Source organism: Pongo pygmaeus, chromosome 12 (genome assembly GCF_028885625.2).
Source record: "Pongo pygmaeus isolate AG05252 chromosome 12, NHGRI_mPonPyg2-v2.0_pri, whole genome shotgun sequence".
In the NCBI taxonomy this organism is placed as follows: Eukaryota; Metazoa; Chordata; class Mammalia; order Primates; family Hominidae; genus Pongo; species Pongo pygmaeus.
In genome coordinates this window covers 124,398,320-124,413,245 of record NC_072385.2, presented here as the reverse complement: position 1 = coordinate 124,413,245, position 14,926 = coordinate 124,398,320, and the positions used below count along the sequence as shown (strand labels likewise).

The 14,926-nt window shown below is 49.2% G+C and overlaps 1 long non-coding RNA gene across 2 annotated transcripts; it reads left to right on the top strand.

The window, feature by feature from the left end:
- Positions 1 to 3,310: 3,310 nt before the first annotated feature.
- On the top strand, positions 3,311 to 13,880 carry LOC134737822 (uncharacterized). Of its 2 annotated transcripts, none has more exons than XR_010123151.1 (7): positions 3,311 to 3,452; positions 9,083 to 9,141; positions 9,654 to 11,144; positions 11,686 to 11,780; positions 12,155 to 12,227; positions 12,921 to 13,560; positions 13,666 to 13,880. It is a non-coding gene; the product is annotated as an uncharacterized LOC134737822 (long non-coding RNA). The 2 variants fall into 2 exon arrangements; XR_010123152.1 differs by having other exon boundaries at positions 3,315 to 3,452; positions 13,410 to 13,560.
- Positions 13,881 to 14,926: the final 1,046 nt, after the last annotated feature.

The following is a 14,926-nucleotide window of genomic DNA, read 5'->3' as shown; positions in this document are numbered from 1 at the left end:
TGCATTTAGTAACCTTTTTTTTTTTTTTTTTACCCAACAAATGATATGGATATCTTTTTTTTTTTTTTTTTTTTTAAATGGGTCCTCACTCTGTTGCCCAGGCTGGAGTGCAGTGGCATCATCTCAGCTCACTGCAACCTTTACTTCCCGGGTTCAAGCAATTCTTCTGCCTCAGCCTCCTAAGTAGCTGGGACTACAGGCACATGCCACCACGCCTGGCTAATTTTTGTATTTTTGGTAGAGATGGGGTTTCACCATGTTGGTCAGGCTGGTCTTGAACCCCTGACCTCAGGTGATCCACCCACCTTGGCTTCCCAAAGTGGCTGGGAATACAGGTGTTAGCCACCATGCCTGGCCAGATATGGATATCTTTTAATAGCTTTTAATGTGTGTCTGCAACATATCAGTCTCTCTTCTCTCCCTTACCAGACCATGAGCCTCTTGAGGGTAAGGTTTTTTTTTTTTTTTAATCTTGTATTTGGTGAACGCTCAACAGCTGGGTAAACTTAGATATTATAGTTCCCACTGGCTGACTAAACGGATGCTCAGAGAGGTTCAATTACCTATCCCAATTGGTAAACTTCAGAGTTAAGACTTAAAAACAGCTCTGTCTGATTTTAATCTTCTACTACAACAAACAAGAATCTGTGCTACCTGCAATGGAAGACAGAAGCTCCAGTGTTTGCTGGCCTGGGAACAATGTTTAGTTATTTGAGGCTGGTGGGTGGCTGAATATATATCTACCCATGAGTCAGCAGCTGATTTTATTTTCATATGGAAGTCTCTGTTTTTACGCTCGGCACATCCAGCAGCGAAAGAGGTGCCTCCTTGTCCCTTGTCTGTTCCCTTTAATTGTCTACATGGTTCCCCTCCTCTCCCACTGCCACCATCAGACTGCTACCTCCCAGTGGGAGAAGTTCCATCTGACCTCCATGTCCCTGGTGACTTTACTGGGCCACAGAAGGCATTCAGTGAAGGCTTGTTTGGAGAGTGGATCCAGACCATTCGGGACGCATTTCCACTAACGCTGACCATTGGCATTGTGTGCTTAGTATGTGCCCAACCATATGCAGAGTCACTAGAATAGTAAAGTCACGGAAGGGAAGCACGCAAGGCAGAGCTGTGTCCTCAGCAGATGTTCCGTAGATACAGGATTGCATCTGCTTGGAAGAGTACACCCAGAACCTTCAAGCCAGCACAGAAGGTCCCTGAGCCATCAGAAAGCTGTCGCAAGATCACACACTGATGCTCACACATGCAAGACTTAGAGGAGTGTTCTCCAAGCCCTAACTCAGACTCAATTTCCTGCTAATTCATTCCACAAAATATGTAAAGGTCTTCAACGTGCCAGGTGCTGTCCTAAGGGCTGGGGTTTCCAGCATGATTAAGACACAGTCTGTGCTTAGAAGGAGCTTGACTGAGAGCACACAGGTGGGTGCCTAACCTGGAGGTCAGCAAAGGCAGGGAAGATCCCCTTTCTCTTCAGTTGCAAGATGTTCAGTTACCGGGTTTCCTGGTCCACAGCAGTCTAGAAGTGGCTACTTAGAAGGTGGGAGCGAATTAGTCCTGATACTTCATCTGAAATCTTCTCCACATTTCCGCAGATGATTTTGAGCAGAGTAACAGCTAGGGCTTTGGGGAGCCCATTTCTATGGTCTATGCAAGGCAATCAGTGGACAAGGCAGGGACAACAAACCCATAAAGAGCTCATGAAAAAGCCGGAGAGGCCAGGGCCAATTAGCGTCGGGGTACATGGCCCATATATCCCAGGCAGGCCCTAGGTGCGCAGCAATTAGCCTTAATCATCACAAAAAAAATGGTTATTATGTTTCGTATTTTTATGCTTCATATTATATGTAGACATATACCTTCTCTCTCTGTCTCTCTGGACATATATGAGAGTTGGGATTTTTTTAAGTTTCGGTACATAATCATCTCCCTAATTATGACTCATCTCCAGACAATTCGAGATAGTTGAAGAGATGAATGACCACAAAACAGCTAGAGAACAATGCACACAGGAATTGATTGTGTGCTTCTCACAATAAGTGCTATGGGAGTTGAGAGAAGGGAGACATGAGTGTGGGCTCCATGAAGGCTATGGAGTGAAAGGGACCCCTGTGGGGACAGCCACTGAGGTCATGCCAGTCTGTGTTTCCATCCTTCCTGCTGCCCAGTGGAGGGGCCCCTGGGAAGGGGAGGAAGGCACAGGTGTTTCTGTTTGTGCTGGAGTTGCGTTTGGACAGGGCTGACTCCTGAAAAGGTGGATCTGGATACAATGTCGGAATGTGACCAGCCAGGAGAGCTAGGCAGCCATGGTGCAGAGGACTCTTCCGCCTCTCCCCCTCCTGCCCTAACCAGCTCAGCACCAAGCACATGGGCACTTTAAAAGCACAGGCCATGCTGGGAGACTCGCTGTGCTACCCTCAACCCCTTCAGCAGGAGCAGCTCTGTAAAAAATGCAAGCGTGACCTTCATTTTGCTTTGTGACTTAAAACCCTTCACCGTTATTCAGCTGTAGCAGAGCATGGTGGTTGGACTCAGGAGCCAGATGACCTGGGTTCAAATCATGGCTGCACTACTCACAAGATATGTGACTTTGGGCAGGTCAGCTGGCCGCTCTGTGCCTCAGTTTCCCCATTTGTAAAATGGGGATGATGGTAGTAAGAGTCCTACCCCGCAGGGTTGTTAGGAAGCTCCATGGAGGAAGGCTGGTGAGGAACTCCCCCACTCCTCTCCTGTCATCTCTCCTGGCTCCATTCCTTCTCTCTGCTTCAGCCTCTTCTGGGCTTTGCTCTGCTGCCATCTTCCCCTGGCTACCTGCTCATCTCTCAGGTCTTTGAAGAAATGGCACTTTCTCCATGGGGTGTTCTAGGGCTCCGAGGCCCTCTCAGCTAGGTGAGCTTCCCCATCCTAGATTCCCCAAGCGGGTAGTTACTTGATGTTGCTTTCCCTGGTCCACTTGTCCAATAGCTGAAGGTGTCTCAGAGAGGGCGTGCTACGTCCATGTGATTTGCCTGTGTAGCCCCAGTGCCTAGCAGAGTGCTTGGCAGATACGCTGGGTGCCAAGAAAGCAATGGCCAAATGGACGAATTCACAAAGGATGGAAGGAGGAGTCATAGGCCAGTGCACAGTGCCCAAAGGACAGAGCTGAGGCTGCTGGTCAGGACAGCTTCAGGCTCTGGCCAGGCTCCAGCACACAGCTGGAAGCACCCGTGACTCTAGCTGGGAGGGGCTGGAAGATCCAGGCAGCCCCGACCGCCCTCCTTCCCCTTAGTCATGTCCAGTTCTGTAAACAAATTCTCAATTGCACCAGAAGGCCTGGCAGTTAAGAGAACCCAGTGAAGAAACCTTTTGCAGAGAGAGAAAAGAACCCTTTTGAATGTGATCATTCACGCTGATTTATTTGGATGATTTCTCTTCTGGATTTCCTTAAACCAGGGAAAACCCAGGTAAGATATTTGGGGATCTAGACAAAATACATAAAAGCTTGTTACATCAAAAGTCACCCCTGGAAAAAAAAGGAGTTTCGCCAACCCACTCAGCTATTAATATGAGTTGCTCTCTGCCTGGGGACAGCAATTGCTATAATTGATGCAGACTATCCCAGCCACACTCCCTGATCCTGGTTCTGAAACTCAGAGATGCAGCTGACCAGACTGATGTGGCCAGCCTCACTGAAGGATCCTGCAGCAGGCAAATTGCTAGAATGTGTTCAGATGGAATCCAGCTGCTATAACTGTCACACAAACTTCCTAAAATAGAGGACAAAAGGTAGCAACTTGTCGCTTCTTGAGCCAAGAGATTTAGAACATGAGACCAAATGAGAGAAATTAAAATAAAAAATGCAAGAAGTCAGTGAAATGAGGATTTACCTCACCAGGCCAAAGCAGTCAGTCTTGGGTCTTTGCTGGACAGTTGTAGCTGCCATATAAGCTGTCCCTGCCAGGGCTGAGATTTGGAGGCTGATGCTGAAACCTCAGCCTGGAAGTGATGCTGATGAAGCAGGGCTCTGACAGCCCCTACACTCTCAGAGGTCTGGGCAGCACAGATGAAATTATCACTCCAAGATCCTCAAAGCATCCAGGAAAAAAGCACATCTAGGAACATCAGCTGAATTTTGTAGAACACTAGTAAGCACCTAGTGGATGATCAGAAAATGCATATTTTCTTTCCCTTTCCTGAATTCCAGGGGCCTAGCTTGGTCTGTGTTAATTACTATATCAGAGTCCTTATTTGCAAGTGAAAGAAACCAACTCTAGTGGATTGAAATGTAAGACTATTACTTCTTACTGATTGTGAGGAAGGCTGGTGAAGCAGGCTTATAGAATGAGCAGGCGCTGGGAGGGTGTGCAGCTGGAACCACGGCCAAAATCACCCTGCAGACCTCTCCCAGGGAGATCCCTGTTGCTTCTGCCACTGAACAGCAGACATCAGACCATGCTGCACTGACTCCGTGGCACCAGGTCCCGGAACCTGGACGCCGACACGGTCCAGGACCCTCTACTCTCATTGAAATCCATGACACTAAGCCTTGCTGCTGTCCCACAAAGGAATTCTCCACAGTCCCTGCTGCTTCGGGTCATTCACTCCAGATTCAAAATCCTGGCTGTGGTGTCTGGCCAGGTCTGAGTCACGTGCCACGCCAAGGTTCAAGATAAGCTAGGGGGAGTAAGTATCTAGAATGTACACCTTTCAAAGAGAAAAGTGGGCTCCATTTCCCACTAAGGTTCATAAAGTGGGGAATTCTTCCAACAAAGGAAGGGGCTTCAGAGGCTGGGCAGCCTAACAATAGAACATCCCCTGCAGTTATACTTGGGTTTCCAGTCTATGTGGCAGAAAAAAAAAGCAAAAGCCATGCATGGACAGTGTGCAAAAACTGGAGCCTGGGAAAAGCCTTAGCCTGGATCTCGTCTTTCTCTCTCTGGAAAAGGTTGGGGGAGCTTTGCTGTCATTGATGCCCTTACCTGGAAGGCTTTTCCCTCCCCAGACTTGCCCTCCTTCGTGACCCACAAAGATCTCTCTCTTGTTGAAGATGTGATTTTACCTCTAGATTGCATCACACTTTTTAGAAATGAATTACTTTGTTTATGTAGGTCTTGTCAAGCTCCCCCAGGATGAGGACAAAACTCGTATTCATTAAGCAGTTAATAAACATTCACTGAGTGTCTGCTAGGCCTTGGGGAGACCTAGGGGACAAAGACATGGCCTGTGCCTTTGAGAAGAAGGTCACATCGGGTGCCAAGTGTGTGGAGGTGTGAAGGCTTTGCAGAGGAGGTGACTTATTTAAATGGGTCTTAAGATGTTCCCAGGCATTGGTAGAGGGAGAGGTGCATCCCAGAGAGAAGGAACAGCATGTACAGGGCAAGGAGTCATGAGAAGGCATGGCGGTTTTGGAACAGATTTGTTGGGATATGGTGTGCGTGTGGGCAGCAGGCAAGGAGGTGGGAGGTGAGGTTGCTGCTGAAGATTGGGACCACATGGCTGGGCACGGTGGCTCACGCTTGTAGTCCCAGCACTTTGGGAGGCCGAGGTGGGTGGATCACGACGTCAGGAGTTCGAGACCAGCCTGGCCAAGATGGTGAAACCCCATCTCTACTAAAAATACAAGAGTTAGCCAGGCGTGGTGGTGGGTGCCTGTAATCCCAGCTACTTGGAAGGCTGAGGCAGGAGAATCGCTTGAACCTGGGAGGCAGAGGTTGCAGTGAGCCGAGATCGCACCGCTGCACTCCAGGCTGGGCGACAGAGCGAGACTCCGTCTCAAACAAAACAAAACAAAACAAAGATTGGGACCACATTCCTTTTACCCCAATCTTTAAAACCTACTGAGTTTTTTTTTTTTTTTTTTAACCCATTGAGTTTTACATTTTGTTTTATTTTCTTATTTTTGTAGAGACAGAGGTCTTGCTATGTTGCCTAGGCTGGTCTCAAGCTCCTGGCCTCAAGTGATTCTCCTTCCTCAGCCTCCAAAAGTGCTGGGATTACAGGTGTGAGTCACTGCGCCTGGTCTGAAACCACATTCTTAGGACCCTTGAGTATCTCCCTGAGGAAAAGACATTGTATCCTGAGACCTTTAGAAATCATCAGATACTTTTAAAATTGATTTTTTATTGTGATAAATATACATAACATAAAATTTACCATGTAAACCATTTTTAAATGTACAGTCCAGTGGCACTAAATACATTCAAAATGCTGTGCAACCAGCACCACCACCCATCTCCAGAACTCTTTCATCTTGTAAAACTGAAACTCTGCACCCATTTAACACTAACCCCACATGCTACCCTCCCCCTAGTTCCTGGCAACCGCCACCATCCTACTTTCTGTCTCTATCATCAATGCTTTTAAGCCCGAGGGGCACCTGATGGGATTTTTAAGAAAAGTCCCCCCAGCTACATTGTAAAGGATAGGTTGGAGGATTTGGGGTAGGAGGCGGCTGCAGAGAACTTCAGAGGTGATGATGACAGTGGCAGTGGGGTGGGGGGTGTGTGCAGGAGGGTGGTGAGAGAGATTGCAGAGATATTGATTAGATGCGGAAGTCAAGAGGCATCCAAGGTCACTCCAAGGCATCTTTTTATTTTTATTTTTTTTTTATGTTTTTGAGACAGAGTCTCACTCTGTTGCCCAGGCTGGAGTGCAGTGGTGTGATCTGGGCTCACTGCCACCTCTGCCTCCTGGGTTCAAGCAATTCTCCTGCCTCAGCCTCCTGAGTAGCTGGGACTACAGGCACGTGCCACCATGCCCAGCTAATTTTTCTATTTTTAGTAGAGACAGGATTTCGACATCTTGGCCAGACTGGTTTTGAACTGCTGGCCTCAAGTGATCTGCCCGCCTTGGCCTCCCAAAATGCTGGGATTACACATGTGAGCCACTGCACTCAGCCCTAGCCATCTTTTTCTATTTTATTTTCACAATGTTAACCCCCACACCCATTGTTGTGTGAGACAGAGAGGCGATTATGATCGTACAGGAGTTTTACATAATCCTCTGATCCTATCAATTCATAAATATTTCAAAATTACAGCCTATTTAGATGGTGAAGGACATCCTCCCATATCATTCCCGAAAGGTGTGTGAGAGGACTTTAGGGCAAGTTTGACCATTGCATGCTCTAATCCATTTTATAAAAGAGAAATCATTTACAAAAGTAGTTTATCGTCATGAAATGAGCAATGACAATTCAGAACAGTTCCTGTGCTAAGAAAAATTATCTGAAGCTTGCATTCAAAAGATAGCTGACTAAATACAGGATCTGAAGTGATCAGAAGACCTGGGTTCCAGTCCAATCGGCCATGAACTCAGTGACCCTGGGAGAGCGGCTTAACTTCTCTGCATCTCTGTTTCCTCTTTAGCACAGCGGTTGCTGTGAGGATTAAATGAGATACTTTGTGTAAAGCCCTGCGCAGCGTGTGACCCACAGTGAGTGCTCAGTTCATAGTGGTTGCTGTTTTCTGTTATGGTAACACTGATCATCATCATCTCCAAAGACTCATTCAGCCTCGACGCCCTGCGCTTTGCAGTTGTTCTTTTTTTTTTTTTTGAGACGGAGTCTCACTCTGTCCCCCAGGCTGGAGTGCAGTGGTGCGATATCAGCTCACTGCAACCTCCGCCTCCCGGGTTCACGCCATTCTCCTGCCTCAGGCTCCTGAGTAGCTGGGACTACAGGCAACTGCCACCATGCCCGGCTAATTTTTCATATTTTTAGTAGAGACAGCATTTCACTGTGTTAGCCAGGATGGTCTCAATCTCCTGACCTCGTGATCCGCCCACCTCTGCCTCCCAAAGTGCTGGGATTGCAGGTGTGAGCCACTGTGCCCGGCTAATTTTTTTGTATTTTTAGTAGAGACGAGGTTTCAGCATGTTAGCCAGGATGGTCTCCATCTCCTGACCTCGTGATCCGCCCGCCTCGGCCTTCCGAAGTGCTGGGATTGCAGGCGTGAGCCACCGTGCCCGGCCTGCGGTTGTTCTTAAGAAGGAGATGGAACTGTCCATTCCTGGTTGTTCTGAAGAGAGTGTCCCACCCTCCCTGCAGGGCCTCCCCTGTCCCTGTAAACTCAGCCTCAGCTTTTCTGGAGTGTGACATTTCCGCTAGCCTCATTCTCTTCCTTTCTTACTTCTCCCAACTTACTCTGGTCCCAAATCACCCTGCCTAGTCTTCCTTAGCAGCGTGCTGTTTCCTTTTCTACCCCAGTGATGCGAAAATCTCCTCTGAATCTGGGAGCACTGGAGGTAGAGAAGGGGTGAGACCCTCTTCTCTCTCCTCTCTCAGGCCATAGACCCCTCCCTGAAGCTCCTCTACCCCCTCTCTCTGAGCCTCAGAGCCTTCCTTGCCACTCGGAGCTCCCCTTTGGCTGCCCTCTTGAAAGCTGTGTTCTGGGTACAGAATCTTGTCTAGAGCCTCAGATAATGGGACTTTCCCTGTGGGAGGCCAGGCTGAGGGACACCACTGAGTTCTGAGGGGGCCGCTGGGCTGTGATTAGGTGCAGGGCTGACATCTGTATTTGAAACACAGAGTGGGCCAGTGTGAACTCTATTGATTGAGAAGAGACACAGGTGCTAGAGTGAAGGTGCATGGATTGGAGCCATCCTGGAAACCCACACAATAGGAAATGGCTCCAGCCCGGACTGTTCCCACAGGGCTAGGCTCTCCCTACCGAAGAGAGAACCCATGTGTTTTTCTTCTTCACAGTGTGTAGTTTAAAATCATTTGCTTTGTAGGCAACAATCCACAGGGCTGGGCACATACCCAATTGACTGATTGGTAAGAGAGTCAAATATTTGTTGATGGAAAAAGCTTCAAGGTGCGTTTAGAAATTGCTCATGAGGATAAACATCTATTTTGAAGTTACTTTGGTTGTGAGGCTTGAGATTTTATATCACTGTATATTTTTAGGGTCCTTTACATTTTTCAGTGTTGTTGAAAAGCAATTTATTGTTCACCATGTGCCATGGTAGTTCCCCAACTTGAAGGCAGAGACTGTTTGTGTTTCTCCCAGCACCTAACAGTGTTGAATGCATAGCGGATATTCAACAAATATTAATTTCAAGCATCTTTTGTAGCAAAAATTATTTATTCTAGATCACTAACCTCAGAAATTCCAACTTAAGTCACCTGCCGGGCCTAATTCCTCATTTCAAGTAAGTGAGACACCGCTTGGGGCTGCCTGTGATCAGTGCATGCATGCTGTATGTTTTCGTGCATGTCTGCCTGGATTCCAGTGTGGCCAACTGATGATGATTGAAAAGTGAGTATCCAGCAGGCATTGCAGGGACCAATGTCTCATCAGAGACCCTGTTCACACATGCTCTTCACTTGGTGACCGGTTTTACAGGTTTCTGATGATAGCAAATATTTGTCTGTATTTCCTCGTGCGGAATTCTAGGCTCCTGACAGCTTTTGTGAAAAAGCATAGGCAGGAAAACCATTGTGTACTCCAGAGTTCTTCGAAAGTGAGTTTCATCGCTGGCCAGAGTTTCAAGTACAGAGTCATTCTCTTGGTTAGCGCAAAAGTAACTGCGCTACAGTAACTGACCAACAAAAGTGCCTTCCAGTTCAAAGTCTTGTTTAGTGTCACTTTGAGCCCTCCGTCACTTGGATTAGGGGCCTCCCTGTCATTGCTGGAAGGAACTTCAGGAAGCATCTCTTCTAGGTCTTTACCTAAGGGCCGATGTGGACGGTGTGTGCCCCGGACAGGTGTGTGGGTTGTGAACACACTGAAATAGGTGCTCCCGTGAGTAAAGAGCTGCTGTCCTCAAGCATGATGAATGCCCTCTTGTTGCTCCCGTTCTTTCCTGGAACCCTATAAACTCTCCACACCCTGATCTAGCAATGAAAGGGTTAATGCCTGGCCCAGCCCTGGGAGTGGTGGGTGGGGGCCTCCAGCTCTGCTGCTGCTGGGACTCTGCCATGTTGGGTGGGAGGTGAGGTATTTTGACTGTCACTCCTGGCAGTGGGGTTCAGACTCAGTGCACTGGAGAGCTGCATTGATGGGTTCCCCGCGAGGAAAGCTGTGTGAGGACGTGGCTGCTTCAGGAGAGTGAAGTACTGCTGCGGCTAATCCTGAGGAGGCTGCAGGAGGCTGGGAAACTCAACACAGGGCACGTGAGTAGTGTTTGTGGCTCTACCTACAGAGAGCCTAGAGGTTCTGGGGGACATAAGTAGAAAGAGAGGCAGATGATGTCACTGCCACATATGCACCCCTTCCATGGCTGTCCACCTGCCCAGGATAATTAAACCCCTGGGCGTGGCATCAGGCCCCCAGTCCTGGTCCTTGCCCGCTTCTCCACTCTCTCTGGCAGTCCTCCTGTTCACCAGCCCCTCCTCCGCCCTCCTCAGCCCTCCTCCCTCCTTGCACCATGCTCTTCCCTCTACCTGGAATGTCCTGCTCTTTATTACTGATGAGGGTCTACTCATCCTTTAAGACCAAGGTTCTTGGCCAGGCGCGGTGGCTCATGCCTGTAATCCCAGCACTTTGGGAGGCCGAGGTGGGCAGATCATGAGGTCAGGAGATCAAGATCATCCTGGCTAACACAGTGAAACCCCATCTCTACTAAAATTACAAAAAATTAGCCAGGCGTGGTGGTGGGCGCCTGTAGTCCCAGCTACTTGGGAGGCTGAGGCAGGAGAATGGCATGAACCCGGGAGGTGGAGCTTGCAGTGAGCTGAGATGGCGCCACTGCACTCCAGCCTGGGCGACAGAGCGAGACTCCATCTCAAAAAAACAAACAAAAAAACAAGGTTCTCCTCTTCTAAATTTTCTCCAACTCTTTTCCAAACAGCCCTGACCCCAGGGCCACCACTGCCCACCATGGTGCTTTTGCAAGGTTCAGGAGACACCCAGAGAAGAGGCGTGGCAGAGGCAGCCCACCAAGGGTGCAGGCTGTTCTTGAAGCTCCCTCCCCCGTTCAGCGAGGGCCGGGACAGGGCACCATCTGTACAGTGTCTGCCCTCGCCCTGCCGCTTGCTCTCGCATTGCAGGCTGGCACCTGGTGGACCTCAGCATTGCATTTCCTGCCCTGCCTTGCAACCATGGGTTTCCTTCTGTGCTTCCTCCCACTGGCCCATGAGCTCTCCCAAGGCAGGGCCTGTGACGTTGGTTTCTGTATCCCAAGTTGCTGTGATAAGTAATGTGGATCCCATGGTAAGCTGCCCACAAATGTTTTTTTTAAAGGAGAAAGAGAGCTAGAGGGGAGGAGAGGGAATGGGTGGAGGGGAACTCCCTATAATCTGTCTACTTCTTCGGCTCTCCTGGTCCTCTGGGGCAGTGCTGCTTTAATGGACAATGGCAGCAATGGAGGAAGAAGAGGAAGGGAGGGCTTGGTGTGTACTGGCTGTAAAGAGGGCTCCTCACCAGGCTCTCGCCAGCGCCTAGCCCCTGTAGACCCAGCCTCGTGTTTAGTTGCAGGGAGAACATATCTCTGAGGAGTGTTTGGGGAAGGGATCTCCCAGATATAGGAAAGCCTGGATTCTTCAGGGGACCAAAGCCCCCCAGATAGGATGTCCGGCACATCCTCAGGCCTTCTCAGAGGAATAAGGTGCTGTGGGGCATGTTAGAACCATACCCATCTTCCTGAGCATGGTCCCAGGCTGGGGCCACAATGAGGAACAAGGAGTCCCTGCCCTTGGAGAGTCCCAGTTCAGTGGGGATAAAAATCAATTACAGTACAATTCTGTACACACAGGGAAAAAAGTCTCCACAGTGCCGAGGCAGCCCCAGAGAAGAAGAGATCAATGGTGTTTGGGAATGGAAACTCACTCATAATGTGCGGGAAGGGGGGTCAGGAGTAATGACACCTACCTTGGGTTTTAAAAATGAATAAGGGTTAGGCAAGCCGGTGCAGGATGGAAGGGAATTTTAGGCAGGAGAAACAGCATATGCAAAGACAGTCATACATGAAAAGCAGCATGCACAGGAAGACACAAACAGGGAGATAATGCTGGGAGCTTCAAGTACCAGGCAGGGAAAGTGAGAGATGGGGCAGAGGAGGTGGGTGGGAGTGACAACACAAAAAATGGTAAACGGAGCTCAGAGGGATCTAGAATTTACCTGTTACCCTCATTCAATTTACAATCACTTATTAAGCTCCTTCTATATGCAAGATATTTTTCTTCGAATTTTCCCAGCAATCCTTATTCCCCCTTGTCACTAAGGAATGGGCACACCTTGGACACCACGTGTCATCTGGACCCACTTTATAGAAGGGGAAATTGCAGCTCAGACTAGGTAAATGTGGTATGTGAGAGCTCCCAGTTGGCTAATGGCAGAACAAAGACTTGAATCCAGATCTCTAAATTTCCCAGTCCTGGCTCTGGTTTCAGACCCTTGCACTATGTGTGTAAAGCAGGCCCTTCAGAGCTGAAACCATTTCTTATTTATTGAGACCTGAAGTGGTTCGTGAAATGATACTCAGGTCAAAGGAATCCAGATCTCTTTTGAAGCTCTGAAAATCAAAGAGACTCATGATTTGGTAAAGAGACTTCCATTACATGTGCATAAGCAGAATTCTCTGCTTGAAAAAAAAGATGGGTTTTGGGGCTTGTAAGCACCTCCCTTTATGTTCCCGTGGTTGCCCACTTCTGAGGCTGGCTTGTCAGTTGCTCAATAGTGGTTCCAGTTTGCAAACGGTTCACCTTCAGGGTATTGATCCCTCTCTAGTTCTCTCATTGATGTCCCTGTCATTGGGTGAGCCGTTTCAGCAGTACTCCTGTTCTTTTTCAAAGTCACCTCAGATGCCATTGATTCCATCAGCATTCTTTGCAGGCTGCGGCCTTATTGATTTGCAAGAACAGCAAATATTGGGAGTTTGGAAACAGCATGCTCCTGGCTTTCCTGGGGAGGGCTGGGCCCTGCAACCAGGTCGGCTTTGCTGAGACAGGAATGAGTGGCAGAAAATGACTGATTGTCTCTGGGTTACAGCCTCAACCACTAGGGATCCCTTGGCTTCTTGGGTGCAAGTCCTCCCTGCAGGACATACAGACTGCATCTTTCTGCCTCCCTGCCCGACCCTGCACCTCCTGAGTGCCATCTTCATATCTGGGAGGCTGAGCTGGAAGTCAGCAGGCAGCCCCTCTGGCCAGGCTGTGCAGGATGTGATGTTCCAAACCACGCCCAGATCTGCACCCTGAGGCCCCTCGTTGTGTGGGGTAGTGGGCAATGCCCAGGTTTGGTGTCAGACAGGCAAGGTTCACACCTCAACGCTGCCATTTCTAGTTATGTGACCTTGGGAAGGTTACCTGCTTTTCCTGAGCCTTTGTTATTAAAAATTTATTATGAAATTTCATTTCAAAATGCACTGTCTAATATGGTAGCCACTAAGCACACGTGGCTATTGAAGGCTTGAAATGTGATGAGTCTGCATTGAGATGTGCCGCGAGTATAACACACCTGGATTTCCTCCCTCCCCAGGTGCAACAGTGACCTGTGACGCAGTAGGGAGGGCTGTTTTCCATGCCCAGTGAGGCCTGCTCAGCTCCCATGAGGCCTTTATGGATGGCCTGCCTCCCAACTGGTACCTGGTCCCATCACAGTCCCAGACTCTAGACCTCAAGGCAGCCAGGTGGGTGCTACAGATGGTGACCTCTCAGTGGCACAGCCTGGCCCTGCAGCAGAATGCGGGGTTGGGGGCAGGGTGAAGAATGGAGTCTGGATTGTGCCAAAACAGGAGTTTCTATGTCTGGTCCTGCCACCGACTGCACCTGCATTGCTGCGTGACCTTGACAGCTACTCCTTCCACACCTGAACATCCTCATCTGGAAACTGGACTTGCCTTCTAGGGTTCCTGCAAATATAAAATGAGCTAACACCTTTGAGGTGTTTGGTATAGTCCTGGCACTTGGCAAATAATAATAAATATTAGCGATCACTTGCGAGGGGGTGTGGGGTTCGGGGGAGCTTTGCCCCTCCTTCCCCTCTCCAGGGCTGAGCAGCAGTGAAGAGCTTTCTGCATAAGAGAGAGCAAGAGAGAAATAAACCCACATCTTCCTCTGAAAGAGGCTCCTGCTGGCTGGCTGCTCACCTGACCAAGTCTCCCTCCCAGCCTCTCTTCACTCTCTGGTCCACCCTCAAGGGAACCAGGTCACACAGCCTCAGCACTTCCTGCATGCCAGTCTCTAGCTGGTGCCTTCCACTGGCTGAACCCCATAAGAAACTAGAGGGCGGCCGGGCGCCATGGTTCATGCCTGTAATCCCAGCGCTTTGGGAGGCCAAGAGTTCAAGTCCAGCCTGGGAAACATGGTGAAACTCTGTTTCTACAAAAAATACAAAGATTAGCAGGGTGTGGTGGTGCTGAGCTTGGCAGGTAGAGGTTGCAGTGAGCTGAGATGGTGCCACTGCACTCCAGCCTGGGTGACAGAGCGAGACTCTGTCTCAAAAAAAAGAAAAAGGAAAAGAAAAAAAAAAAAAAGAAACTAGGGCCAGGCACGGTGGCTCACGCCTGTAATCCCAGCACTTTGGGAGGCTGAGGTGGGTGGATCATCTGAGGTCAGGAGTTTGAGACCAGCCTGGCCAACATGGTGAAACCCCACCTCTACTAAAAATACAAAAAGTAGCTGGGCGTGGTGGTGCGCACCTGTAGTCCCAACTACTCGGGAAGCTGAGGCAGGTGAATCACTTGAACCTGGGAGATGGAGGTTGCAGTGAGCTGAGATCACGCCACTGCACTCCAGCCCAGGAGAGAGTGAGACTCCATCTCAAAAAAAAAAAAAAAAGAAAGAAACTAGAGAGCAAGGGATGCATTGATGTAGCTGGTATGCGCCAGCCTCTCTGGGCACAGTGGAAGAAGGGTGGGGACAGCGCTGGAGGGGCATAGCACCTGTCCTCTGATCCAGATGACAGAGAAAGAAGTCACAGTGTAGGGGTCAGAAAACCTGAGCCCTACCCCCAGGGTTTCCCTTGACTGATTGCGTGAATGTGGGCAAGCCCCT